The 11,121-nt window shown below is 47.9% G+C and overlaps 1 long non-coding RNA gene across 1 annotated transcript; it reads left to right on the forward strand.

Moving 5' to 3' along the window:
• The first annotated feature begins 285 nt into the window (after positions 1-285).
• Positions 286-4,403, forward strand: LOC309845710. The gene is made up of 2 exons (XR_014301463.1): positions 286-448; positions 882-4,403. It is a non-coding gene; the product is annotated as an uncharacterized lncRNA (long non-coding RNA).
• Positions 4,404-11,121: the final 6,718 nt, after the last annotated feature.

The following is an 11,121-nucleotide window of genomic DNA, read 5'->3' on the forward strand; positions in this document are numbered from 1 at the left end:
CACAGACAAAGAGAATTTCATTTCACAGAAAACAAGAGCTATGAGTACTAAAGGCTAAGAGTACTAAACCAGCCTGAAATGAAACTATCTTCTCCTTCCATTCAGGCCTGGTAGCCCAGGGTACCCACCCGGGAATGAGAGGTGAACCTTCACTTTGTCACACACCTGCTCTGTGACTTCCTAGAACTCGCTGAACCTGAAACCTGCTCTGTGACTTCCTAGAACTCGCTGAACCTGAACGCCCCTCCCTCACCCGTGGAAATACCGACCTCTCCTCATCGACTCATTCACTCAGAGAAGACTTACTGAGTGTGTCCACGCCACGCCAGACACTGCTCGAAGCCGTGAAGACAGCAGTGAACAAGGACGTAGCCACGCCGCCGGGCGCACGTGAGCCAGATGCCGCGGCGACTGTTAACACCCACAACTTTAACAGGAGAGATGCCAGGTACTGAGACAGGAACGGGAGGAACAGAAGTCTCTCAGAGTTACCCGGTCGGGGTGGGGGGCACCTCACGAGGTGGGCTTAGGGCTTCCCCTAACTGAACAGGCAGCTCTTCTAGGCCAAGGGTCTGTTCTTAGCAGCTCACCCTGATAGGTGAGTATCAGATACATTTCGTGTCACTAGAAAGGAAGGCAGGCTTAGATAGAGGATATTACAAAAAAATTAAGTACCTAAATGAGTAGATGTAAGCATGTCCACATTTTAAAAAAAGGGAAATAACGATAAATGATTTGCAATTATATATACATACGTATGAATATGTATGTTTATCTAAATATCTATTAATATATGTATGCAGGTCTCTGCATTTGTGTTGTAAGTGTATGCATGTGTGTGCATATATTCCTATATCCACCCCCATATTTTGTTACTTCAGGGGCTGCGGAAGTATGTAAATTGCCCAGCAGAGGCTCTAGCACCCGGTGGTCATTCAGTAAGTATTCTCCATCATTCCTCCTGCTGCCCTCATTGTGACGATCTGAGTCGAGGACAAGCCTGACTCCTCCGAGCTGCATCACCGCTGCTGCATTTCTGAAGGACACATCTTCACCTGCTGTCACGCTACAACAGAGCCCCCACCTTCACTTCTCCACAACATCGCCTCCTGACGCAGCCTGGAGATGCTCCCACCTCATTCACAGCGAGATCCATCATCCCTAGGCTGGGGATGCCATGACCAAGCCTCCATGAGAACAGACACACCCACCATCTTGCCAGCAAACCCAGCACTGCCTCCCATCAAGCACGTAAAACACACCATTGGGATTTACTCTGTCACTCCTCCTTCCTCGCATCTGACATCACCTCTCTATGCACACTTCATTGGGGTACGATCAGTCACAGGAGCTCTGTGTGCAGTGGAGCCGGCTCCGGCTTTGGAACCACATGGTGGTAATCTCCTATCTGCCCCTTCTCCACGGCTCTGGGTGCACTGGCCCATTATCAGCCGGAGGCAGGACTTCTAGGCCAGTGTTTGTTTGACTCACCACTCTCTCTCCTTCTGAGCTGCATCAGAACAAAATATCCTAGACAGAGCCCGGCCGCCTCCCCGTGGCGTGCTGCCAGTCATGAAGACGTCATTGGAAAGTCTCGTCTTTTTTTTTTTTTTTTTTAAATGCCGCTCCTTGTCGCCACAGATTGATCTGCCAGTTAAATATTTAGACATGCTCATATGCCTTTGTCATAAAACACCACTTGACTTTGAGCGATGAGCAAGGAGGTACTGAGGCTGTAGCTATTCCCTCCCTGGGACACGGGGAGAGAGGGAAGCAGCAACAAGACAACGCCCCACCGCAGGGGTCTACGTACCTCCATCAAAACCCACCCACCCCACCGCCAGCAAGTCCAGCACACCCAGCCTCTGGAGCATGAGAAGGGTCAAAACGGGGGAGCCGGGTCTTCTCTTTGGATCGCCAAGTGCACGAGTTGGCTCAGTCAGCCCCAGGCCTCTCAGCCCAGTCCTGCCCTAGCCTTCCCAACCACCGAATGGGCTACAGGTCAGCCTTCACAGTATCCCTATGACAGCGAAAAGTACCAGCCACATGGCACAACACACATGTTCTCATTTAATCATCACAACAACCCCCTCGGGAGATAGGAACTATTGTCCCGATTTACAAACACGGAAGCAGAGACGCACAGAGTTTAAGTGAACGGTAAACCCAATGACACTCGAGAAGGCAAAAGGGATCTGGGACTATAGCCCAACTCCCAAGGACGTGTTCCCTTCACCAGATGTCCACAGAAGGTCACCACCAACATGGACCCTCTAAACTCATGTTTGATCACCTCCTCCAAAAAGCCCCTTTATTCCCCTGCAACTTCTCAGAGGCTCCAGATCTTTCCTGGGAAATCTGGCTTGTTTCCTGATCACAGGGAGAGGTCAAAGGCCAGAGACTGAACCACTCAGCTCCCGGCTTGAACATTTCAACTATAAGGTACTTTCCAGAGCAGTGGCCATCAAAGTCCAGGACCCTCCTCCACGTGGACTATAATAAAGTGAATTTCAGTAGATGGCGGGTCATTATAACTCTTCAAGGGCAGCGTGGAAGGGCCCTGAGCAAACTGAGGGCAAGGCTGTCCCACAGCGGGCAGAGAGCACAGCGTGGTATGGAAGCTATTGAACGCGCTCCAGCCCACGGCACCTCAAGCCCAGTGTTTGCTCTACTAGCAAAAACTAGTTTGCAGAGAAACCCTTCCTTTCACTTCCTTGTTTCGGAAACAAGCAGGTGTTCTTTCATCTAAGCAGTTGGCAGAGGAGGGGAGGGAAGAGGAAACAAGGCTGGAAGCATCTGAGAAGAAGGCTAAGGCCATATCACATGGGACCAAAGACTCCAAGAAGAAAAGCAACCCCTGCTGAGTCTCTGCGGTGAAACGCCAGCGGGGAGCGACTGGCTACTGAAGCCCACTGTTACACTCCCCGGATGGGAACACTGAGGCTTCGAGAACATTTTTAGTGCCTTACAGAGAGTCACACCCTGGTCAGTAGCAAGAACTCAGGTTTTTTAACTCCCCCTCCGGCTTTCTGTCTCTCCTCTCGCCCGCAACCAACCCATGCATCTGTGAACTCGGTTTCTCTCTATGTGTTGTCTTCAACTTCCTTCCTACTGTATATGGTCGTCTCCCACAAAGTGGTTAGGGGCTCCAACTTACACAACTGCCATTATGACATGCAAGAAGGAGGAAGGAACCCCCCCCCCGCAAAGTCCGTAGATTGGCCTTGCTTAAGCCACATCCATACTCCTTGCCCTGTCAATGCATCTATGGGTGGGAGAGAGATACAGCCTCCAACAGAATGACAAGAAATGGAAGAGATGCAGTTTCCCCCAAAGAAACGGCAGCACCACTACCAGAAAAAAATAGAGACAACTACGGTAGACGTCCACATACAAAGACAACCTAGCCATTCTTGTTTCCTGAGTTGGGGGGGAAAAAACCCACATTCAGAAAGTTCTACACAATGTTTTATACTATAGTTTCAAGGAACAGGGAGTAGGAAGCCAAATTTGGGCCTCCTCTCCTAATTCAAATTTTCAAAACCAGATTTTCCCAAAGAAGGGCTGCCTGCCTTTGGGGCAATCAGTAGCTTGCCAAACCTCTAATAAGGTGATATGCTTTCCCATTTGACTACTGTTCCCTGCAAATACCCTTCCTCCATCAAGAACCTTGAGGGAGAGGCATGGTGAAGAATAAGACTCCATCCAAATAGCCCATTCCAATCCTTCTACTCTCCACGCCCCACCACCTACGACCAGTCAGCTCACTCTCTCCCAAACCTGAACTTGTAAAAGGCAAACGGAAGACACAAACGAAGGTGGCAGGGGAGAAGAGAATCAAGTGTTATGTGCAGTCAACAGAGGTTGGCACCTGCTCTCATTCAAAAACAGCTCACCAGAGCATTTGAGCTCTTCCCTGCTCTGGGCTGGGAGAGTCTCACAGACCATGGCTGCTCATGAGACAAGAAGGGACAACAGTGTTAGACAACTCAGGAATGCGTGCTCATTCCATCACTTACCAGCTGAAGGACACTGAGCAGTCAGTGACATCTGTGATCCTTGGTTCCCTCACCTGTAAAATGGAAATAGTGATTATTACCCATTTCACAGATGGGTAATAGAGTTGTTATGGGGAGTAAGCAAGATAATATCCTCGAATGGCGCCTGGGACATAGTAATGCCCCAAAATAATTAGATGTGTTATTGTCATCAGTGGCCACGTAGGTGTTGTGTCCATAAACTGTAGAAAAAGTGTATCTTAATCATCTATGCACCATTTTTCAAGAGTGCTGTTTTAATGAATTAACTTCAAATTCATTGAAAATTATTTCCGAACACAGTATACTTTATATCATTCATGTATCTTCTCAGTGATCATTCAAAATACAGCTATTCCCATGTTGTTTCCCTTTTTTTTTCTTTCCAATTAAAGGAGTCCACATCCTCAAAAAAGGTTGAAAGGCACCCATACACATCACAGAGCTGTCTTTCCCTTAACTTGGCTTCTGTAGCAGTCGTAACTCAAGTGCGACATTTAGTACTTGACCTCTAACATTTCAAAGAATGATGCGTTTTCACTATTGCCCTTTGCTACCGTTGCTTACAAAGAAATTAGGTAGAATTCATGGCATCAGCAAGCATTAAATATCCCCATCTGTCCTGCTTACCCTAGAAGTTCTGCTCACCTGGATTTTTCTCTGCTACCCATGATGGATGGCGAGGAGCCACACTGTCAGATTGACTTCCAATCCATAAATAGCTCTGCCATTTAGATACCATGGGGATAACATTAATACCAAACACAAAGACTAAATAAAAAGCCTTTAGCAACTGAATGGCCCTTAGATTTCAGAGGTATTGATCCACTGGAGCCCGCTAAGTTATTATGGCTACAGCTCTGCTCAGAGAAATCTGTGATCCTGAGGAAAGTTAGAAGTCACAATCACCTTTAACTACAAAGTCCAGCGAGAGGGCTCTGGGGCAGCTCGGTGCCCCATCCGTACTGCAGCTTGTCTGGGCTGCATTCAATCCTCCCATTCAGAGCTAGCCTCAGGAACGGCTCTGGGGCTCAGTTTCCCCAGACGAATTAGACCTCGAATTTTATAATACTCCTCATTTCTGTTTTTGGTTTCACACCAACTATCCAAGAGGGGTAGATATTATTTCACTTCTGAATAAAAATGAGGAAATTAAAGTCAAGTGATTTGCCCCAGATCAAGCACCAAGTGACTGACTAAAGCCAGGGCAAGAATGGCCGTCTCCCCCAGCCACTGAAGCCCCATAATGGGCTCCTGAGCCCTGAATCCATCCCTTCGCAGTATCTCCTAAAGCCATCTCAAACTGAGGGCTCAGATTCTGCCTGGCACCGAGAGCTGCTGCTATCTAGCATCATCGATGACCCTTTCCTTTAATAATCCCCCCCACACGGGGCACCTGGGTGGCTCAGTGGGTTAAGCCGCTGCCTTCGGCTCAGGTCATGATCTCAGGGTCCTGGGATCGAGTCCCGCGTCGGGCTCTCTGCTCAGCAGGGAGCCTGCTTCCTCCTCTCTCTCTCTGCCTGCCTCTCTGCCTACTTGTGATCTCTGTCTGTCAAATAAATAAATAAATAAATAAATAAATAAATAAAAATCTTTAATAAATAAATAAATAATCCCCCCCACACTCCTGGTTTGGATGGAGTTTATCACGTGACCTCAAGACTTGGGTTTAAGCAAAAGACTCGGGGTGAGCACCAACTGGTGTTGCTTGGTGCTGGCTGAAGCTCGCGGGCAGAGGGGACCGGGTCTGCACCGTCCTCCATGCTCTAATCATCTTGCACAGAAGCATGCAGGGGCTGGGCTGTGAATTAACACAGGGTGGGACTATGTAACAGCAGAGAAACCCCCACATCCTGGGGTTCTCCTTTTATGGGGCAAACATGACAGTGGCCCTGAAAATATGGCAAAACCTGCCCAAGTTTGGGTACCAAATGCTCTCAGCTTGGGTACCAGCTGTTCACAGGAGTCACTGGGAACACCGGCTGCCTGGCACCTGGAGTCTATGGAGACCAAGGAAGCTGAGCGCACACAGCTCCTCCTGCTGCCTGTGGGAAGGGAGACCCTGGACCCTTGTTGCCAGACTACCTGAAGAGACTCTGGGAACACTGAGTGGCCAATACTGCCTGCTCTCCACACCTAGGTTTTGGGCTGTCAGATTGCGTAACGAGTTGTATAAGGGAGAATGAGGACATAAAAGAGTTTCTAGGGCTCCAATGAGCTTCTCTGTCTATTCTTTTCCAACAGATTGTGTGTCCTGGGACATGCAATCCCTCAGTGAGGCAGTGTAAAGAAACCACACTGGGGCGAAACACAAAGGAGTGGTACTTCACAATTCTCCCTTCCACGGAAGCGGTCCTGAAACCTGGAGATCTGACCCCAGGCTGCACCTGGCCGTGGCTGCTGGATCCATCTGTGGAGCCCAGAGTGAATCTGGACAATCACATTTTCTTACAACTGGGGACTTATCTTATGGGGGTAGTCAGACGCCAGGCTGGGAAATTCACATAATTCACTAAGTCACATAATGGCAGTGACCAGGGAGGAGGTTCAGGTCCTACTACTAGTGTGGGGTCTCCAGACACTGCCGTTTTTTCCCCTTTATGGATCTTGGTTGTTTAACATTGTTTCTTTCAGCCATGAGACTCCCCACTGTCCCTCAAAAAAAAATTCCTCTTTTGCTTAAACCAGCCAGACTCGGCTTCTGCTATTTGAAAACAAATCTCTTAATTAGTGTTCATGGAATAACTGTTTTCAAGCTCTTCTGTATTGTTCTCATTTGTAAACTATTCTGCAGATAAATAAATGGCCCCTTTCATAAGTCTCTGGGACCAAACATCTTCAAAACAAAACAAAACAAAACAAAAAGACCCTTTTACAATTAGCAGAAACCCATGATTTTCCAAAATTTCCACTAATGTAAAGAATATACTGGTAAAGACAGAAAAGAAAAGCTGCGGGGCCCGGGGGGGGGGGGTTGTCATAAGCTCAAAAACAGCCTTTGAGGGATTTCTCTTTCTTTGCAGTAAGAGTGGGAGGGACCAAGGGAAGGCAGGGATAGAGACCAGGGATACAACACATGACTCTAGACTGGGAAGAGCAGCATTTGAATCCAACATCTCCCACCTCACTTGGCCTTTGGGAGGCAGCTGGGGACATGGGCTCGACTGCCATTTGTCAGCTCTAAAGTCCTGGGCATCCTCCTGAACTGCCTGTAACACATTTTGTATTTGTGTCTTCCGGCGGACTCGGCGCTTCACAGCGCCACCTGGTGGGAAGAACGGGTTCTGAGTGATATTGCCCGCATCTGGGTCCTGGCTCTCTAGGGACACTACTTGGCTGGTTGCTAGGCTAGTTGAATCCACAGAGCATTCAACTCCCAATGTCAGGGTCGTGAGTTCAAGCCCCATACTGAGCATAGAGCTTACTTAAAAAAAAAAATGTCTAAGGGCCTTGAACAAGATACTTTAAGATACTCAATATCCGGGGCACCTGGGTGGCTCAGTAGGTTAAGCCTCTGCCTTCGGCTCAGGTCATGATCTCAGGGTCCTGGGACCGAGCCCCGCATCGGGCTCTCTGCTCCTCGAAGAGCCTGCTTCCTCCTCTCTCTCTGCCTGCCTCTCTGCCTACTTGTAGTCTCTGTCTGTCAAATAAATAAATAAAATCTTTAAAAAAAAAAATAAAAGATACTCAATATCCCCATCTATAAAAAGGAGGTAATCGTATCCTACCTCACAGGGGTTTTATAATTAAGTAAGATTTAACATGTAAAGCATTTAGAAAGGTCCCTACCAATAAAACTAAGTGCCCACAAAAACACTGGCTGCTGTTGTTGTTACATTATATTCTAGCACGATTCTACATTAGTGAGCTAGGAAGAAAGATAGGAAAGGCCTTCTAGGAGCAAAACCTGGAAGAATTTTTTGAATAATGGTTTATTTCTGTGAAGGAGCTGTCATTACTCTCTAGAACTAATTACAGAAGTGGTGAAACACTTAACACTTCGCCTCCTCCAGTAAACCCTAAGTAGGGTTATTAGAGGGATCCACAGAAGAAGAGTTAGATGTGATTTTTCTAAAGAAAGAACTATACACCAGGCTAAGGGCATTTTTGACACTTGAACCACCGAAAGGAAGTTAAGTATTCTCCTTGAGGTTGAGTAGGTGACCAAGAAGAGGGGAAAGTGGTAATTAATGGCCTAAGAGGATGTGATGAAACGGTACTTAATTCGAAGACAGGTATTTTTAATTTCTCTTAATATTGTTCTATATTGTTTCTTGTTTTAGTTCATAATTAAGCACTGGTAATTATATTGACAAAGAGTTACGTTTTTGGAGGAAAACACAGAAGAGGCTTGATCGAATGGTGTATTTCTCTTCCACTCCAATAATTCACACGCTGGGTCGTGCCAACTCTTTCAGGCAAGCTGCACCATTCACCTGGGGAAGGCTGATGCTTGACACATTTTATCATTTACTTCACTTCATGCCTTATTTCATTCACTTCATTAGTTCACTTAATACAAACAACTCAATAAGGCAGGCATGGCTGTCCTCATTTTACAAGAAGTAGAGATGTTAACAACTTACTTCAATTTATACGAGTGAGGTAATAATAATAAGAGCTACCACTGGGGGACACCTGGGTGGCTCAGTGGGTTAAGCGTCTGATTTTGGCTCAGATCACGATCCCAGGGACCTGGGACTAAGCCCCAAATCAGGCTACCTGCCCAGCAGGGAGTCTGTTTCTCCTTCTCTCTGGGCCCCTCCTCCTGCTCGTGCTCTCTGGCTCTATCTCTCCATCAAATAAATGAATAAAATCTTCTTTAAAAATAAATATAAATAAATAAATAAATAAATAAATAAATAAAAGCTAACATTTTATGGAGCACTTTCCATGCACTCCGCACTGCAGAAACCATTTTTGCAGACGTTACCTCTTTTCCTCTTTAGGGGTGGGGCCTGGATGTGACTCTTACGTGACTTGATGCCAGAGCTGTAGAAGAGCACTATCCAAGCCCAGGTCCTTAGCAGGGACCCTTCTCCCCTACTCCTCTGTGACTTGGTCGCAGCAGGAACAACCTGCCTGGATACTCCTCGAAACCAAAACGTTCTTCTCCAAATAATGGCAAACAAAGCTGTTTCCAAAACAGTAACATTCTCAGAGTGTTTTGTGAAGAGCACATTCTCCTGCTCAGAGGAACCATCAGAGGCTCCAAGTGGAGCACGGGCAGTGATTGCACAAAGTCAAGGGCACTTTGGAAGGAGCCCACTACGTGCACCGCCATCACTTCTGCATACCGGCCCCTGGCGGTTTGCACATCCTTTGTGTCCTACTTCCCTCGCCTGTCTGGCAGCTGCAGCTGCAGCCCATCAGAGAACTCGTGTAGATCTGGGCCCCAAAGAAGAGCTGAAACCTGTCTCTTCAGCTAGCAAACATCTTCAGAGGATGAACGTGGAAGCATGAGGTTTATTATACTCTGAAGCTGAGACCGTAACAATCATGATGCTAATAAGCCAATCTAAAAGCTCAGGCTCAGCCAGAGCCTTCAGTAGTGTCTCCCACCTGAGACCCGGCCTTCATTTGTATTTTCTCTTGACCCCGCGTCCCTCATTGCCTCCACGCCTAACCTAGTTTTATGTGGTCTTCAACAAAGGAAACAGCTTTATTATCTTAATGGTATACAAATCTAAATAGGAAATTAGGCCATCAGGAGAAAGCAAGCGTGTTCTACCATGACGGCGGGCATAGGAGGTGCCAGTGGGCATTGGTGTGGGCTCTGAGCCTCTGAGAGCTACAGCAGAAGCTAACCTGTCACTCCAGCTGTCTCATGCCTCGGACCCGATAGTTGGCCGTGTGGATGGGAAGGGAGAGACTCAGAGCCCTGCACTGGCTCCAACAAGAGGCTCCCGGGTTAGAGACCTCATTCTTTCAAGGTCACGAACGCTGGGTCCATGGCAATGAACTGTATTTCCTGGGTGGGATGGAGACACAGTTTTAACAACTTCTCACTTGTCTGCCATTAAAGTCCTGTGGCCTAAAGACCAAGGGTCAAATGTGGACCGCAACTGAGGCTGCCAGCCTTGACCCTGAAAGAGCACTCACAACAAAGGAAACCCACCGCCAAGGCCAAGCACAACTTTTTGGCTCCTCCTCCATCCCTTACACAAAAACGAACAGGCCAGTTTGTGCACCTGAAAATGGTAACTGAGCAGGGAAAGTATGACTTTCTAGACAGGATGCTGTGAGGGTTCGCCAGATACTGGGGTTTGGAGTCAAGATTTCTCCAGAATCCCGAAAAGCAACTACTTGCAAACAGCCTGCCCAAACCAGAAGCAAGGCATCATAGATTCGAGGGGGTGGTGACAGGTTAATGGCAGAGCTCTCCCCAGCACTCCGACATACATCCACCCACTCACTCTTGTCCCCTCCCCCCAGGGCCTCTTGCTAATGAGAACAGATTTATAAGGCTGCTTCTGGGAGAGAGCTGCTCAGCTGTCAACCTGGCTTCCCCCCAGATTCTCAATGGGGCCTCCAGTTTCCAGGGCCAAGAGGCAGGGTTTGACTCACTTAACATGCAAGCAGTGCTGACATGGCCAGATGCTGCGCAGAATTCCCAGGACACAAAGAAGGGCAGGTCCAGCCCCTGAGGAGCTCACGGCCAGTGGGGAGCCAGACACACACACAAACGACCTTCAGGTCGGCCACTGGGGACTCGCCTGCCCCAGGCCGGTCAGACCTTCGCAGGAGGTTAAGGATATTCACGAAGGGGCTTCTCAAGATGGACCGGTGAAGCAAGCTCCACTCAAGCTGTCACTTAGCCCACACGCAAGCAGTCTGTCCGGGAAGACATCGGGAAGACCATGTTTCACATCTGTCCCTGAAGAAAAGCTTCGGCAGCTGATACTAAAACAGAAATTACGTAACAGAAAGAGACCTGGGGTAAACTGTTTTATCAATTTGAACTAATTCAGATGGATGAGCCTCTGCTAGATCTGGAAACTAGAGGGCCTGCACGGAATGATGAGGTCAAAGCTGACCGGTTTCCAAAGCCCGATCCTCCTCATACCTGAGGGGAAGGAGGTGC

The sequence above is a fragment of the Mustela nivalis genome, assembly GCF_964662115.1.
Source record: "Mustela nivalis genome assembly, chromosome: 12".
Lineage (NCBI taxonomy): Eukaryota > Metazoa > Chordata > Mammalia > Carnivora > Mustelidae > Mustela > Mustela nivalis.